Source organism: Anolis sagrei, chromosome 4 (genome assembly GCF_037176765.1).
Source record: "Anolis sagrei isolate rAnoSag1 chromosome 4, rAnoSag1.mat, whole genome shotgun sequence".
NCBI classification, from domain to species: domain Eukaryota; kingdom Metazoa; phylum Chordata; class Lepidosauria; order Squamata; family Dactyloidae; genus Anolis; species Anolis sagrei.
The window spans coordinates 108,548,679-108,567,782 of record NC_090024.1 but is presented as its reverse complement, the minus strand read 5'-3'; positions in this window follow the sequence as shown (position 1 = coordinate 108,567,782).

The following is a 19,104-nucleotide window of genomic DNA, read 5'->3' as shown; positions in this document are numbered from 1 at the left end:
ATACGGTAGACTCCTGTAGAGGTGAAAGGATCCCTCTTGTCCTCTTGTTATGCTGTTGTTTTATTAAGGGCCTTCGCCTTTGTAAGCCGCACCGAATCCTTCGGGAGATGTTAAAGGTAAAGGTAAAGGTAGTCCCCTGACATTAAGTCCAGTCATGTCTGACTCTGGGGTGTGGTGCTCATCTCCATTTCTAAGCCGAAGAGCCAGCGTTGTCCGTAGACACCTCCAAGGTCATGTGGCCGGCATGACTGCATGGAGCGCCGTTACCTTCCCACCGGAGCGGTACCTATTGATCTACTCACATTTGCATGTTTTCGAACTGCTAGGTTGGCAGAAGCTAGGGCTGACAATGGAAGCTCACACCGCTCCCTGGAATCGAACCTGCGACCTTTCGATCAACAAGCTCAGCAGCTCAGTGCTTTAACCCACTGCGCCACCGGGGGCCCCTCGGGAGATGTTAGAGGGGTACAAATAAAGTTAATAATAATAATAATAATAATAATAATAATCTCTAGCACAAAACGTATTTCAACCCCTTCTCCAATAAATATTTGGTGAAAGCTAGGCTCCTATTATCAGTGGTAGCTCTGATATTAATGACACCCACTCGTAAGTTTTAATTCAGTCTTTAAAAGAGCTATCCCAGATACCGAGCTATTTTTGATGACAGGGTTCAGCACCTTCAACAGCTTATCTAAAGTCTGGACGAGAAGCCTGGGCATATTCACTACCCCCACTGACATTGGAGTCACCAGCTGCTGTTGCTGCTCTTTGCTGCATATATAACTTTGCAATGTGCCATTCTTTACCCAAGGACTCTGGGCAGGCAGTCAATTCCATCACTCCCGGAGGTATTTGGAGCTCTGTGGGAGTATGCCAGCAAAGAACCAAGCGGCAATTCTTCCTTATCAAGGTTTATCAGCAATCTTGTTGCTAACGCTTGCTGGGAAACAGTGAGTGGACAGAAAGAGAAGGGGAGAGCGATGTAGAGTTTTCATATCTGCAGATATGCCTCCTGCTTTTTCTTCTGTTAAATTGCATGCCACTGTAAGACACTACCTGTGCCAAGTGCTGTCATCCTGCAAGTAGTCTGAGTAAAAGCCAAATTGAAATAGAGGCCACTTGGCCTCCCCGTAATTGGCTGGGTGCCATCAAGAAATTGTCAGGTCCTGAAAATCTCAGGCAGCTAATTAAAAGGGACCACTCCATGAAAGCTGCTTGGCTCAGGACAGAGGCTCAATTGTGCATTGCATCATTCTGGTCAGCTAGAGTTAACCCCAGCTTGGCCCTTCATGGTACGAAGCAGTTATTCTGTGGAGAGGAGAGGGAAGAAAATGAAAGGCTCATTTGTAATTATTTATCTGCCATTCGCATCCTATACTTAGCATGGTCACAAGTTACAGATTAGTTATAATGTCGGGCCCTCCCCTCCCCCCAAACACTTATCGTTGTCCAATTCTGTAATAGCACTGTTGGTGATAGACTTGGATTTTCCCCTCACCGTCTCCACCCCACCCTCCCAACCTCCCTCCTTTTCATTTCAAGCAATGCTGGGAGTGTATTCCAGACAGTTCCCTGGAGTGCAAATGTATTATGTTTTTCCACTCAATTGCAGCAGCATTTTGGACAACAAATTTACTTTTAATGCAGAAATGATTTATTTTGGTGTGGTGCGATTGTACGCATGATGGTGCTTTCCTTTCCTTTCATGTAACTTTAACTGGCCTGTATCCTTCCAAATTAAACTCGTATTAGTACGGGGTTCTGAGAGAGGGCTCTGTGTTTTGAGGATGCTGCAAGAGACAGAACGCTTCCTCATGTTCACAATTTTAGAGCCATTTGTTACACAGAATGCTCATAAAACTGCATTCTGGGGTGGGAGGACACTTTAAGTGGCATTCTGCCAACCTGTAGGACTGAGTTTTGCTCTTATTCCTTCATGAGGCACAAAGAAAGAAAATATGTTTAGGATGTATCTACACTGGGCAGATTAATCTGGGGGCAGATTAATCTACCCTTGGGGCAGATCTGGATTATGTGTTGAATCTAGGAGTTCTGCACAGATGCCCTGGGACCACTTCTGTCCCACTGGACTATCACCTCCTTTGTGTCATTGCTGCCATTGCTTTTAGCCATCCACAGAATTCCTTACCATGACAGTTGTCTTTGCTGATGTCTAAATGGAACACCCACATGATCAACAAGACTGAGTGGGTCAATCAGAAGAGGTGTCCCCGATGGTCAAGGACTTGGATGGAACCCTGTGACCAGCTAGGAGTGGCAGTGGAGGTGACACAGGTGTGATCCATCGCCTTTCCCTATATTGATGGTGGCATTGCCTGTCTGGATAGTGGATCAGGACAAATCAGATCCAACTCAACTGTTTGGGCTGTTTTGAAGGCCTGGGGTACTCCAGATTTTCCAACAAATTCCAAATTATCTACTGACTTTGCCTAAAGCAGGTCAAATTAGACATACACACACTCTCATTCATATATATATAGAGAGAGGCGGGGGGAGATACATACACACACATACACAAACATACACATAAATACACACACCCCACAAACAAACCAACAAAAAGATGCTTCAAACCACTGTATATTGTGAAGATGGTCAGTGGTCCCTTCATGGTGAGTATGATGTTTTGGGCCAGTCCAGACAGTCCTTAGACTCACTTTGGAGTGCACCTACCACATTTAGCTTGGAAAGAGAACATTGGAAATTGATAACTATCTTTAACAATATGAAGGGATATCATGTACAGCAGTATGTCTTAACCTGTGAATGTGGAGAACTGGTAAAGTGACTAGCACCATATTTATGTCCATTGCCTACAACTGTTTCTATCTTGAAACATTTCTGAACCAGCTGCGAATAGGCCATAGCCAGCATGTGTCCCTTAGTCCCCATCTATGCTGCCATATAATCCAGTTTCTGATTCCAGATTATCTACATCAAACTGGATTATATGACAGTGTAGACTCATATGAACCAATTCAAAGCAGATAATATGGGATTGGAAACTAGATTACACTTTATGGTAGTGTATATCCATCCAGAGTCACCACTTGACTAGTACTGATACAGAAGATGTAGTAAAATTAATTTCTGCTGCTCTAGTGTTTAAAACATGAACTGATGGATTAGGAGGAACGTCTTGATGATAGGAATTGTCTGACATAGTGCTTCAGAAGGTCGTAGACCAGGCATCCTCAAACTGCATCCCTCCAGCTGTTTGTGCCTCCAACTCCCAGAAGCCCTAACAAGCTTGTTCAATTGTCAATGTGTGAATCATATATATCTATCCATATCTATGGCTGGATGGCTCTGGTGACGGGAGTTGGACTGGATGGCCTTAAGTATTTTCTGTTGGTCATGGGGGTTCTGTGTGGGAAGTTTGTCCCAATTCTGTCATTGGTGGGGTTCAGAATGCTCTTTGATTGTCAGTGAACTGTAAATCCTAGCAACTACAACTCCCAAATGTCAGGGTCTATTTCTCCCAAACTCCGTCTGTGTTCATATTTGGGCATATGGAATATTTGTGCCAAGTTTGGTCCAGATCCACCATTGTTTGAGGCCACAATGCTCTCTGGATGTAGATGAACTACAACTCCCAAACTCAAGGTCAATGCCCACCAAACCCTTCTAGTTTTTCTGTTGGTCATGGAACCCTGTGTGCCACGTTTGGTTCAGTTCCAACATTGGTGGAGTTCAGAATATCTTGAGTTTGGGAGCTGTAGTTCACCTACATCCAGAGAGCACTGTCGACTCAAACAATGATGGATCTGGTTCAAACTTGGCACGAATTCTCAATATGCCCAAATGTGAACACTGATGGAGTTTGGAGAAAATAGACCTTGACATTTGGGAGTTGTAGTTGCTGGGATTTATAGTTCACCTACAATGAAAGAGCATTCTGAACCCTACCAATGATTGAATTGGGCCAAACTTCCCACACAGAACCTCCATGACCAACAGAAAATACTGGTCTTTGGCGACCCCTCTGACACCCCCTCATGACCCCTCCCGGGGTCCTGACCCCCAGGTTGAGAAACACTGCTCTAGTCAATGGCTTCAACCTTCTTGAAACCCAGCTATTCCTGCTTTGCTTACTGCTTGTCTCTATTCTGAGTTGAGAAGGAGGAATCCATAAAATCATGTTGTTGTTTTTTTGTTAAATGTTTGGCAAACCTTGTCCTTCTTTAAAAAGGTATTTAATTGAAGTGGTGAGCTGTCAGCTTAATGTGCTCATTTTAAAACAAGGCTATCACCCTTCCACACATGGATAATTCCACATTGAACTGGATTATATGACAATGTGGACTCAGATAACCCAGGGCCCTTCCATACAGTCCTATATCCCAGAATATCAAGGCAGAAAAATCCCACAATATATGCTTTGAACTGGGTTATCGGAGTCTACACACAAATAATGTGGGATTTCCTGCCATGATATTCTGGGATATAGAGCTGTGTGGAAGGGCCCTCAGTTCAAAGCAGATATTGTGGATTATCTGCCTTGATATTCTGGGTTATATAGCTATGTGGAAGAACCCATAGACTCCTAAGCCATTTTTGACTCCTCTTTTAAAATATCCACACTTTTTAAATTGCAGTCTCACTGTATAATTGTGTTATACAATTTTCTAGGGTTATGATGAAGTCAGAGTGAAGTGAAATTCAGTATCTGTGACAATTAATTTAGACCACTTTTTGCGTATTTCCCCCCAAGATTTGCTTTTGATGAGGCTGAGAGTTCTGAGCAAAATCAAATTGTTGCCTATTATGACTTTGGCCCTGAAAGAATTTGGGGATCAGTAATAAACTCTTTCCACAGGGTCTTTCCAAATAAACATTGCCAAATAAAGAAAAAAATCTTTAGTTCAGCATGGCAACAATTCAGCCTTTGATCTAAGCTATTGGGATGTTTTAATTTCAAGAGTCCAGTTGTAGTTTCCCCACCCTTTCCTCCTAAGTCTAGAGGGCAAAGTAATTTTCTGGCTTTGAAAAGGAATATTACAGAGGGTTATTTGTATATCTTAAGAATAGCATTTCATTTGCTTCTGTCCAATGAATCACGGGCAAAGCAGAAGATGCAATGATCTTTTTAGAAGATATAATCTTACAAAGTACTTCAATGTTGCAGGGACATTATATTAAGTTCCTGAACAGCTGATCTGTAGCATATCAGCATAGACAACCTATAGTCCTGTAACTGTTGCATTTGGAGAAAAAGAGCAACACATGAGTAGTATCAATTTTCACATGTGATCCCTTCTCCAGTTAAGGATGGATTTAGCTTTTTGCATGTGTAGTGAAATTGCTACTCTATGTTAAAGTTTTGGTGTATAGCTCTATGTTTACATATGGCAGATAGGGAAGAATAGGCACAGACAGGGTAGCAACAGCAGAGATAGGATTCATTTGCATATGTGAAGCCAATTGGTCATATGCAGATTAGTGTAAGCCCAGGATTTGAAAAGGCTGCTAGGCCAAAATGACAGTTGGGGAGAGCAGAGCTGAACATTCCAAAGGGGCGGAGCCAAGATTCTGAAAGAGGCAGTTAGAAAGAGGGAGTTTGAAAATGACAGTTAGGAATCTGTGTGTGAAGAGGAGAGTTGGTTTTTGAGTGCCTGATAGAAATAAGCAGTTATGAAGATGTGTTAAAGACTCCTGATATAGAGAAGCAGTTAGTTAAATAGAGCTCGAGTTTTAAGGAACATAAAGAAGGCTAGTGTTGCCTTAGTTCAAAATATAATTCAGCCAAGAGTGTGTAAAGCAAGTAACATGCTTGTAAATGTGAAACATTGATAGTTTATTCAAGAAAGTTAACCAAGTAAATGATACTGACTGTAAGCCTCAAGATTGCAACAAAACATAAATGTAACCACAAGCGTTGGAGCCAGAAGTTATAAATAAACTGTGTTACTTTGTTATACACAAGAGTGTTTCATTGCCTGTGATATAAAGTACAAAAGTTTAAGAGTACACAGAAAGTCCCAGCCAATATAAAAGAAGAAACTGAATCAGTATAACGTAGCAAAGAGGTTTTTAAAGGAAAATAATATCTCCCCCTCACTACAGCATGGTTCTAACTAAACCCCCTTCCACACAGCTGTATAAAATCCATGTTGAACAGGATTATATGGCAGTGTGGACTCAGATAACCCATCAGATATTGTGAATTATCTGCCTTGATATTCTGAGTTACATGGCTGTGTGGAAGGGTTCTCTGGGATCAGAGTTTGATCCCAGATAATGGCTCTGAACTAAATTATATGAGTCCCCTTCTACAAATCAGCTAATCCATATAATGTGCTTTTAACTGGATTTTATCAGTCTACACTGCCATATGTATATGTGTATATATGCCTTAGTATATGTGTATATATGTATATGTGTATATATGCCTTAGTGTCCTTCCACACAGGCCTATATCCCAGAATATCAAGGCAGAAAATCCCACGTTGTCTGAGTGTGGACTCAGATATCACAGTTCAAAGCAGATAATGTGAGATTTTCTGCCTTGATATTTTGGGATATAAGCCTGTGTGGAAGGGTCATTAGTCTACACTGCCATATAATCTGGGATAAGAAGATAATCTGGCATCAGATCCTGTAATGTAGGGCAGTGTAGATCTAGCCTAAATCAAGATATGTATATCAATTTATTTTTAACACAAACTGCTGCTTGTTACATACTGCTTTGTGTCCCAGTATAAGAGGAAAGGCAGGGTATAAATCAATTAAAAACCATAACAAGAAAAAAAGAGACTTTGCCTAGACGTTTTTACTTTAAAAGCTGTTTAAGGTTGGTATTATACAGTCTGGTATGTAATTTCTGACTTTTTACCTTGCTTGCTCCACAGCTTGAGAAGCTCTGTATTGTTTATCACATACATCATCTCCCAGGATCTGTAAAAACAAAACAAAAATAGCTTAGGAGGGGTGAAAGAGGAAAAAGCAAATCAAGTCTCAAAAGTGTGCTTAAAAAAGATGTCCAAGACAGCAACTTTCCATGTACCATAAGCTGCTTTTTACATGCTGTGCCAAAAAGTGCTTGGATCCAGATGCATAACCTTGTGTTGCTCACATGAGCTCTATTGCAATGTCTGGATATGTCATTTGATATGAAATGAGATGCACATCTAAATCCAGAGCTAACATGTGCTAGCTCTTTCTGACAACACTTTGATTACAATCCTAAACCTTATAAAACTTTCAAAATCTCACAAAGTTGTTATAATGATGTGTTTCCTCTAGATGCAGGAGCCACACCTTTGGTACTCATATTATTGTGGGAAACACTTGACTGTTTGGAAAGGTGTCAGTATCCCAGCTTAGGATACTAACACCTTTCCAAACAGTCAAGTATTTCTTACTTAACTGATGATCTTTCTTAACTGGTGAAGGCTGGACAAAATATAGGGAGATGTTGCTCCTGATTCTAAATCCAATAGTGTAGGTACTAACTTGATTTTTTTTGATTGCTGAAAAAGATGGAGCTACACAAAGGATGAAGGCAGAATGACTTTTGTCATCAAGTCAATTTGACTTGTAAGAGAGCTCCAAGAACCCTTGACACCAGGATGGATTCATAAAAAACAAGTTATGCCAGACTAATCTGGTCTCTTTTTTTGATAGAGTTACAAGCTGGGTAGATGTAGGAAATGCCATGGATGTAGCGTATTTGGATTTCAGTAAGGCCTTTGACAAAGTCCCCCATGACCTTCTGGCAAACAAACTAGTTAAATGTGAGCTAGACAAAACTATGGTTAGGTGGATCTGTAATTGGTTAAATGAACGAACCCAGAGTGTGTTCACCAATGCTTCCTCTTCATCCTGGAAAGAAGTGACGAGTGGAGTGCCACAGGGTTCTGTCCTGGGCCCAGTTTGTTGTGCAAAGTGTGTTTTAGCCAAGTTCCATGCAAAAGACACACAAACAAGAGGAAAACAGGACAGAAAAACTTTACTCCTATGAGCAGGGACATAAGTTTGCAATGTTGCATACAAAATCAAACAGTGCAACAAACTTACATAGTCCTTGTAAGTAACACAGAATAAGGCTTCTTCATCTTCACTCAAATGAGAGAGCAAAACATAAACCTTGAGTAAATAGCTATTCCACCATAGCAAAGAGCATCGCTGTTAGAGCATAGTAGCATTACAGCATATTACTTCTCCAAACTGTATTCTTAAATCCATACAGTTATACCCCACCGGGTGTGGTCCAAACATGCTGGCTGACCTACATTACCAGCTGTACATAATAATTAACGCCAATACCACCTTTTCGCCCATGCTCCAGCATTATTTTCAATTTTAATTTTACATTTGGCCTTCCCACAGTTTGAATTGTGTGTTGTCTTATTGTTAATGTTGCATATCTTATTGCTATAGGACGCAGACCAGCTCGTCCTGTAGAAAAGCTTCCTTTCCCAATAACCATCCAGGGAAAAATAACATCCGGGGATACAGAAGCAGAAATTCCAGGAGAAAGGTCCCAAAAGCTCTGGCTGAGAGCTCACAGCCTCTCAGACTCACAGCATCAGAGGGAACAGCCCTGAAGTTTCTAAGAATTCTCGAAGGGAGAACAGCATTGCAGATCCACGGAACTCCGGCTGAAATATCTTCAAGCCTCGGCTGGTAGGTCTACTCGATACCAAGACGCATTTGGAATCGGTAGTAGGTCCCACACCGATGAGGCATATATAGAAAGCAGTCTGGGAGAGGTTAAAAAGGGTTTTTCCAACAGAGAAAGTTTAGTTAATAAAAGTCAGGTACCAGTCCATTGAGGACTAGACTAAGAAAGCCTTGAAGTGTTGTTTGAACCACTGAAGATTTGTTGTTTGTTCCATAATAAAGACTTTGCATCATTAAAGACTCTAAAGACCACCACTTCAGAAAAATCCCTGAGAACCTCTCTTTGAGGTGCCCCTGGCTTCCCGCTGGGCTTAAAGTATACATCCTATAAAAAAGTACAGCTGTTATAGGCCCAGCGCACGACAGAACAGAAATACTATAGCAAGGATCATTCTGACTTTGGTATTTCACGATATATCTTTACTCTTGGAAACATTATCTGTTTCTTTCAGGACTACTTTTTCCAACTCTTACCCTTTGACCACTGACTCTATCATAATTAATGTCTGAAATAATTAATAGCCAATGGTCAATGTCTACACTACCCACATTAAAGCTAAGAAAGCATTCTATAGCTATTATATTTATTTTCTTAATATTCAACCATTATTTTCTTAATATTCAACCAATATTTTTCATTCCTTGACTTTCATCAGAAATCCTTGACTTTCATCAGAGATTATTCCATTTTTTCAATGATATTGCTAGAAATATTTTTTCACGTGTCTCCTTGAAATCGGCTGCCTTCTAAAATTTGACAGATGTGCAGCCCTCTCATTCGAGGCTGTTTATTCAAAAATTGCACAGTAGTTCCCTCTTTTCACCAGTTATGCTCACAGATTTGTCTGCCTTCAGGTGAAATGGGTTTTTCTTTAGTATAAGAAAGAACAATGACAAAAACAACCCCTCGGTTTTTGTCACAATCTCCTCAGTGATGAAGAGATCTGGAAACAATTTGATATGAAAGTAATCCACAGGGGCTTACATTTAAAAAAACTCACACAATGCCAGTGAACATCTCTACGGCATAGAGAAAAGAGTGGGAAAAGGCTCTGTTTCCCAGGACCTAGGCCTGCAGAGAATGGGCAGTGTTAACATCTCTTGGTTTCCTGGGGAAATTTTGAGCATGCCAGTCGCAGGCTCTTCTCAACGGCCCCTGCTGCCTGTTGAAGATTTCCCAGGGAAGTGGCTGCTTGCTCATTTGAAGACGGCACAAAGACTCTCAGCTCTAGCCTTGGCCCACTACAAGCCAGCATACTTGGGAATGGAGCCAATAAAATCCCACTAAAGTCAACTGGACAAAGCACACAGACTCATAATCAGTTAATCAGAATACTTCTGGTTGAAGGAGAATGTGAATAAGAGTATAAGCTTATTTTTGATGCTCATTTGTGTTTAATTTTATACAATTTTATATATCTCTTCTAAATAATGCATTTGGACTTTATGTAGATTGTCAGACAGCCAAAGAAGGCTGATTAGTCCACAGGGTCAGAGCTGTTTATGGTGGGAAATGATATTATAAAATAGTGTTTGTTTTTAGGAGGCCCTGGGTACATCAACATCATAGAATTAATGCAATTTGACACCACTTCAAAGGCCATAGCCCAATGATGTGAAATCAGGGGAGTTGTAGTGTTAGACCCCTTCTACACTGCTATAGAATCCAGATTATCAAAGCAAAAAATCCACATTGTCTGGTTTGAACTGAATTATATGAGTCTACACTAGAGTTGTGTGTGGAACTATTTTCCTTCATTTCATCCATTTTTTTCATTACTTTTGTTACCTTCAGGGGCATGTAATGCAGTGTTTCTCAACCTTCCTAATGCCCCGACCTCTTATTACAGTTCCTCCTGTTGTGGTGATCCCCAATCATAACATTATTTTTGTTGATACTTCATATCTGTTATTTTGCTCCTATTATGAATTGTAATGTTAATATCTGATCTGCAGGATGTATTTTCATTCACTGGACTAAATACCTAATAAGCTCTAATTTGAATACTGGTGGGGTTGGAGGGGCATTGATTTTGTCACTTGGGAGTGGTAGTTGCTAGGATTTATAGTTCACCTACAAAGAGCACTCTGGACTCCACCAACAATGGAATGGAACCAAACTTGGCACACCAAACTCCCATGACCAACAGAAAATACTGGAAGGGTTTTCTGGGCATTGACCTTGAGTTCTGGAGTTGTAGTTCACTTATATCCACAGAACACTGTGGACTCAATGATGGACCTGGACCAAACTTGGCATATGCCCAATATGCCCAAATGCAAACACTGGTGGATTTTTGATAAAATAGACTTTGCCATTTGGGAGTTGTAGTTGCTGGGATTTATAGTTCCCCTACCATCAAAGAGCACTCTGAACTCCACAAATGATGGAATTGAACCAATCTTGGCACACAGAACCCCCATGAAAATACTGGAAGGGTTTGGTGGTCATTGACTTTGAGTTCTGGAGTTGTAGTTCCCCTACATCCAGAGAGCACCGTGGACACACTACCCCTTGACCAACAGAAAATACTGAGTTTTCTGATGGTCTTTGGCGACCCCTCTGACACTCCCTCACAACCCTCCCAGGGGTCCCGACCCCTAGGTTGAGAAACACTGATGTAATGGGACGGCCCCTCCCAGTATGAAAATCAGCTGGACACAAAAGTAAGCGGGAGCCAATTCCAGCTGCTTGCCTGCTTTTTGTGAGCACTGTGTGCTCCATGCCTCCTTGCCTTGGAAAGAGAGTGTGTGTTGTATGCAGGCCCAGAAAGTGTGTGCACATGCCTGCAGCCGAGCACCTCCTCTAGAGTAAGAATGAGAACTTGCCTCTAGAGCAGTGGTTCTCAACCTTCCTAATGCCTCGACCCCTTAATACAGTTCCTCATGTTGTAGTGACCCCTCAACCATAACATTATTTTTGTTACTACTTCATAACTGTAATCTTGCTCCTGTTATGAATTGTAATGTAAATATCTGATATGCAGGATGTATTTTCATTCACTAGACCGAATTTGGCACAAATACACAATACGCCCAAATTTGAATACATGTCATTTAGAAGTTGTAGTTCCTGGGATTCACAGTTCACCTACAATCAAAGAACATTATGAACTCCACCAGTGATGGAATTGAACCAAACTTGGCACACAGAACTCCCATGACCAACAGAAAATACTGGAATACTCCTTGAGTTTTGGAGTTGTAGTTTACCTACACCCAGAGAGCACTGTGGACTCAAACAAATGATGGATCTGGACCAAACTTGGCACAAATACTCAATATGCCCAAATGTGAACACTGGTGGAGTTTGCGGAAAATAGATCTTGACATTTGGGAGTTGTAGTTACTGGGATGTATAGTTCACCTACAATCAAAGAGCATTCTGAACCCCACCAATGATAGAACTTCCCACACAGAACCCTCATGACCAGCAGAAAGTACAGTGTTTTTTGGTAGTCTTTGGCGACCCCTCTGACACCTGCTCACGACCCCCCTAGGGCTCACGACCCCCAGGTTGAGAAACACTGCTCTAGAGTAAGAATGAGAACTTGCAGCCCCATGTAGAGTGCATTGCAGTAATCCAGTCTAGAGGTGACTAAGGTATGGACCACTTTGGCCAGATCCGCCTTCCCGAGGTACGGTCGCAGTTGGCGCACGAGTCTTAATTGTGCAAAGGCCCTCCTGGCCACCACCGACGCCTGAGCCTCAAACATAAATGAAGAATCCAGGAGGACCCCCAAACTGCGGACCTGTGGCTTCAGGGGGAGTGCAACCCCGTCCAGCATCCTCCTCCTCTTTTGGAGGTAAGGCTTTTTATTAAAAACAACAATAACAGCAGCTTTCTCCCCATTTGTTATAGGTGCAGCCCCCTCCTTTTGGATGAAAGTGGAAAAATGTTCAACATTACATGATGAAATACAGTATATGCCCTTGTATTCACTCTGGCTCTGCAAAATCCCAGGGATCATTTGAGAAAATTACCTCTTCTGGACAAAAGTTATCCCTTTTTTTGGATGACAGCTACTTGTATTCCCCAACTAACCTAATCAATAGAAGTTGTAAAAAAGTGACTTTTCCAGAGATGTCTTTCCTAGTCTTACTACCTATAGTCCCTTGACTGACGATCGCAGGTAAGGACTGTTTTGTGTATGAAATATGTGCATTACCCCTAAGCTGCAATCAATCCCTTGAATATAATAATCCATTGAAAACTCCCTTCTTGTTCCAGACTTTCAGCCCTGGAGATTTGCAGGGCCTCTTGATTCTGAGATTGTTCCCAGGTCTTTTAGTTACAACAGTGAGGGGAAACTCCAGAGGTCAAGCCTCTCAATTTGACATGCTCCTCTGCTCTTTCCCTCACCCTTGAGCTCTGTTTGAAGTTTTGTAACTCTTATCCTAAACTTCTCACACTGGGCTAGGGTAGCTTTGTTGTCTTCAGGATATCCTTTAGGGCTCTTGACTTTCTGAGGCAAAGAATAGGGGTTTCGTCATGCTAACCAAACCTCCCATTTTGCGTAGTGAGATGTTGATGAATAGCCTTAACATTAGCCAGTATTAAATTCTCAAAGAAAAAAAAAGGCTGGTGTTATGTAGCACAGCCAACAACTAAACAAAAAATCAGGACACAGTTGCAAGGTTATCCATGGAAATATATGAAAACACTGTATATACCAGGATCTGTTCTGATAGTGTAGCAACCATTTCTTTCATTTGACTGGAGCACTCACAATCTGTGTGTGAGTGCATGTGTGCCGGCTCTCATACATCACATAAAGGTCGGCAGTTTCTGTGCAGCTCTATCCAATCCCTTCTCCCTGAGGCTCTGCCAAGGATCTTTTGGAGAGTCATTGACCCTTGTGCATTTATAAAATTTCCCCATGCCTTTCAGTGAACACTGGAGACACTGGATAAACAGAAAGGACCCTTCCCAGCACAGACACAACAGCAAAGGTCAAGCCTCAACATCTCCATCACAAGAATATCTTCCCCAGTCAGTTTTGCTATTCATCAGTTTTAACACTAAACTCAAATCTGATAAAGACCACACGCTTAAGAATGTCAGGTAGCGAGCAGTTTTTAAAAAGAGAATTGAAGATATGTTTTGATAGCAAATGATCAAAGGGGGGATAAAAATAATTTAAAACAGTAAAGCTGGATCCTCTGTGGTCCATAATAGCAGTGTTAAAACCATTCTGCGCAAGTGGCTTTGAAATAATGAGTAACCACATCAGTTCTAATTTCTTTGATCAGGTTGCTCTAGATGGATGGAAAAAGTATTTGAAACATGTGGTTTTTGTGCATCAGGAGAATCTTGGATTGAAGAGAGTCTTTATAGTTGGGACATATTTGCAGATGGTAGTTTGCCGGATTTTGCAAAATCTTGTTCAAATTGTGTTGAGTTGAAAACAGTTTTTGAAAACTGTGCAGTTTCCAGAGACCTCTTTGCAACAGAAAAAACATTGCTAACAGAAAACCCACACACACAGATAGATATCTACATAAAAACTCCAACCATCACCCAAGTCAAAAAAGAAGCACCATTAAAACCTTGGCAGACCGTGCAAAAAGAATCTGCGAACCCCACCTCCTTCAAGATGAACTGAACCACCTCAACTGGGCTCTCCAGGCCAATGGATACTCCACTTCAGACATCAGAAGAGCTGCAAGATCAAGAACAAGCCATGAGAATAAAGATGAAGATCCTCCCAGAGAAAAAGTGTTCTTGCCATACATCAAGGGAACCACTGACCGCATAGGGAAGCTGATGAGGAAACACAACATACAAACTATCTACAGATCCACCAAGAAAATCCAACAAATGCTACGTTCAGCAAAGGACAAGAGGGATCTTCTCACTTCTGCAGGAGTCTACCGTATACCATGCAGCTGTGGACAAGTCTACATAGGGACCACCAAACGCAGCAATGCCCAAACACGAATCAAGGAACATGAAAGGCACTGCAGACTACTTCAACCAGAGAAATCAGCCATAGCAGAGCACCTGGTGAACCAACCTGGACACAGCATTTTATTTGAGAACACAGAAATGCTGGACCACTCTCACAACCACTGTCAGACTACACAGAGAAGCCATTGAAATCCACAAGCATGTGGACAATTTAAACAGAAAGGAGGAAACCATGAAAATGAACAAAATCTGGCTACCAGTATTAAAAGACTCTAAAATTGCAACAGCACAACAACAGAGAGGAAACAAACAAGGACATCTAATTACCTCTCAACAAAAATTTGCCCCAGGCGCAGTCAGGCCATTGTATGCTAATCAAGGTGGTCAATTGAAACATTCACACCTAGCTCTAGCAGAGAAGAGTCCTTTGTCTCACCCTGGTCATGCCACAGATATATAAATCCTTTTGCCTAGTCCCAACAGACCTCACTACCTCTGAGGATGCTTGCCAGAGTGCAGGTGAAAGGTCAGGAGAGAATGCCTCTAGACCATGGCCATACATCCCAAAAAAACCTACAACAACCCATTGCTAAGATTTATCTACCTTTTATTCTTTCTTCCCACTATAACAACACTATATGTATAGTTTTATTTGTGGTGCAGAAGGTGTTACTTTGTGTGACTGAGATGCAGAAAGGGTTTCTTTGAGACACCAGTAGTTTACAGTCTGACTACCCCATCAGACGGGCTGATTTGCACATCATACGCTGCTTCCCCTACATTTTTTACATGGAGCCCCTCAAATGATGAATAGGAACTTCTGATTGGGCTCCATGCCGAAAAGGGAGAGAAAGCTGTGCATGCCACCACCGCAGCAACATAGGAGCCTTTATGTGTTGTCTTCCCTGCAATGGACTAAAGCCGGACAGCAATGCTTCCCTCCATGAGATGAGAGGGAAGGTAAGTTGGGTGATGTGGGGCATGAGGTGGGGCAGTGGCTTCTCCACACCCCCCCCACCAGGAGCCCATGGATTCATCCTGAAGTGGGGCAAATCTATGGGCCTTTATGATAAGGTCCTGAATAGGGGCAGACTCTTCCCATCCAGATCACAGATTGACAATGATTCTAACTGGATAGTCACAAGCATGTTTCCCATCATGCTAGATTCCTTATATCTCTGGTCAATGGCAATGGAGCAACATGAAATTAAGAAGGTTCCAGGTTATGAACAAAAGACTTCTGAAAGCATAATTCTGAATCTTCTAAACCAGGGGTCCTCAAACTAAGGCCCAAGGGCCGAATACGGCCCTCCAAGGTCATTTACCCAGCCCTCGCTCAGGGTCAACATAAGTCTGAAATGACTTGAAAGCACACAACAACAACAACAACAACAACAACAACAACATCTCCTCCTATGAACCAACTAGGACATTAAGATCATCTGGGAAGGCCCTGTTCTCAGTCCCGCCTGCATCACAGGCGCGCCTGGCGGGAACGAGAGACAGGGCCTTCTCAGTGGTGGCTCCTCAGCTGTGGAACACCCTTCCTACAGATATCAGAATGGCCCCCTCCCTATTGGCGTTTCGGAGGAAAGTGAAGAACTGGCTGTTCGAACAGGCATTCGATTAAGCAGTGTAATGAATATGGGAATACGGAATAAAGGATGATGAGATTGGATTCTGATTCTACTGATGAGGCGCTAATGATCTGTTATATTTATGTTTAATTGTGATGATGCTATTGTTTTAACTGTTCCTCAATTGTTTTATGATGTTTAGCATTGAATTTTGCTGTTGTTAACTGCTTTGAGTCACCTAAGGGCTGAGAAAAGCAGTATATAAATGAAGTAAATAAATAAATATCAGTCGATATTTTTGTACATAAGAAACGATTATCTGTCTGTTCAACCTGGAAGTCATTGTATTTTACACTCCCCTCCCCATTTACCCCCCTTTTTTTCTCCCTCACGGCCAATCCTACCCATATCCACTACATATCACCCTACCCAACCCTACCCAACCCTGCCTGACCAGCCCCACCATATTTTCCCCTTCCCTGCTTTGCCCCCCAACATTCGATGTTTTATATGTGTATTGAAAATTTTGCAATAAAGACATTTATAAAATAAATAAATAAATAACAACAGCAACAACAATAATCCTATTTCATCAGCCAAAAGCACTTCCCATTGAAATACTAATAAGTTTCTTTTTGTTAAAATTGTTCTTCATTTTAATTATTATATTGTTTTAAGTGAGGTTTTTTTGCACTACAAATAAGATATGTGCAGTGTGCATAGGAAATCATTCATGCTTTTTTTCAAATTATAATCTGGCCCTCCAACAGTTTGACTGTGACCTGGCCCTCTGTTTAAAAAGTTTGAGAACTCCTGTTCTAAGCAGGGGGTAGAATATTTCAATTTTGAGATAAGATTCATGGACATAACACAGTGATGGAACTTTTAAAAACACACAGAGACACAAAATAAGTACTTCAGTGTGTGTGTGTATGTATATATAGAGAGTAGGGCTGGGTGGTTTCGTTCGTTAATTTCGTAATTCGTTATTAATTCGTATTTAAATTAGCTTACGATCCTATATTGAGCCATTTTGGAATAGTGTGAGGAGTTAAATAGATTCGAAACAATTTTTCAACTTATTTCGTAATTGTTTCGAAATTGTTTCGAAATTGTTTCTTAATTATTTTCGCATGTCTGGTGCAAGTTTTATAGTTGTTGTTTGTTTTATCACACCAACAGTCAACAACAGAGGGAGAGGGAAGCTTTAGAAGTTCCCCCTGTCCCATTTGGAGGTTTTTTCAGCATATTTTTAGCATATTTGGAGGTTTTTTTAGCATATTGCGCAATCGCGTCCGCCATTAACGAATCGATTTGAAATTTACAAAATTTCGTATATTTCGAAATTTTTAAAAGGAAAATTTCGGAATTCTTTAAAGAAACGAAACGTGATGGACCCCTTAAAAACGAATCGAGTTTAGAAACAAATTTTTCCGTGGTTACCCAGCCCTAATAGAGAGAACAAAACATACATTTCTATTTCCCCTGTTGTTATTTTATACATTTGTAACAACATTGTGGGACATTTTGAGATAAGAATTTTGGAGACATGAAATCTATAAAATAGTTGCATTCTGATCTGTTCCAGATCATTGAAAATACGTCAGCATGTATTAGAAGCAATAAAGAATGAAATTCTCTTCAGGCATTCAATATCAGGGTGAAACAAATGCACGAGGAAGGAAGCACACTAGCCCTGCCCTCCTCCATTGTTGCTTTGCTCATTTGGGAAGCAATGAGTTTGAAGAGGATGGGATAGCATTTTCTAAATGGAGTGTTTTCATGTGAGAAAAATTCCTAGTAAAAACAAGTTTATGTTGAAATGGAGAATCTCCAGATAGGGGTTATCTTAAAAACGGTTGCTTTTCACCTAAGTAAAATTATGCCAGAGCAAGTGGGGCAACCATCCTTCCCTGTTTTGTTAAACACTTGAACAGGCTTTCAATTCTTCAAGTATTTCTAATATTTATTTATTTATTTATTTATTTATTTATTTATTTATTTGGAGTGCTTCTACCCCGCCCTTCTCAACCCCCTAGGGGGGACTCAGGGCGGCTTACAAAAAAGGCACAGTTCGATGCCCAACAATTCACAAAGTACAATATACAATTTACAATTTAACATCAACAATTGTCCCTAGTTAAAACATCACATCAATACAATAACAGTCATAAAATCATCCTGTGGCCAATGTTCACCGATTTATAATTCCATAATCCATCCAGCATTGTCATTGCCCTTTCCTGCTCTGGTCATCCTTGTCTTTGTCCATCTGCCAGCTTACCCAAAGGCCTGGTCCCACATCCAGGTTTTTAACTTCCTCCTGAAGGAGAGGAGGGATGTTGATGACCTAATTTCCCTGGGGAGTGCATTCCACAGGTGAGGGGCCACCACCGAGAAGGCCCTGTCCCTCGTCCCCACCAGCCTCACTTGTGATAAAGGTGGGGCCGAGAGCAGGGCCTCCCCAGAAGGCCTTAAACTCCGAGGTGGGACGTAGAAGGAGATACGTTCGGACAGGTATGCTGGGCCGGAGCTGTAAAGGGTTTTGTAGGTCAAAACCAGCACTTTGAATTGTGCTTGGAACTGGATCGGCAGCCAGTGGAGCTGACACAACAGGGGGGTGGTATGCTCCCTGTATGACGCTCCGGTGAGTAATCTGGCCGCCGCTCATTGGACTAATTGAAATTTCCGAACAGTCTTCAAAGGCAACCCCACGTAGAGTGCGTTGCAGTAATCTATTTGGGATGTAACAAGAGTGTGGACCACCATGGTCAGATCCGACTTCCCAAGGTATGGGCGCAGCTGGCGCACAAGTTTTAATTGTGCCAAAGCTCTCCCAGCCACCGCCGAGACCTGGGGTTCCAGGCTCAGCGATGAATCCAGGATCACTCCCAAGCTGCGAACCTGCGTCTTCAGGGGGAGTGTAACCCCATCTAACACAGGCTGTAACCCAATGCCCTGTTCGGT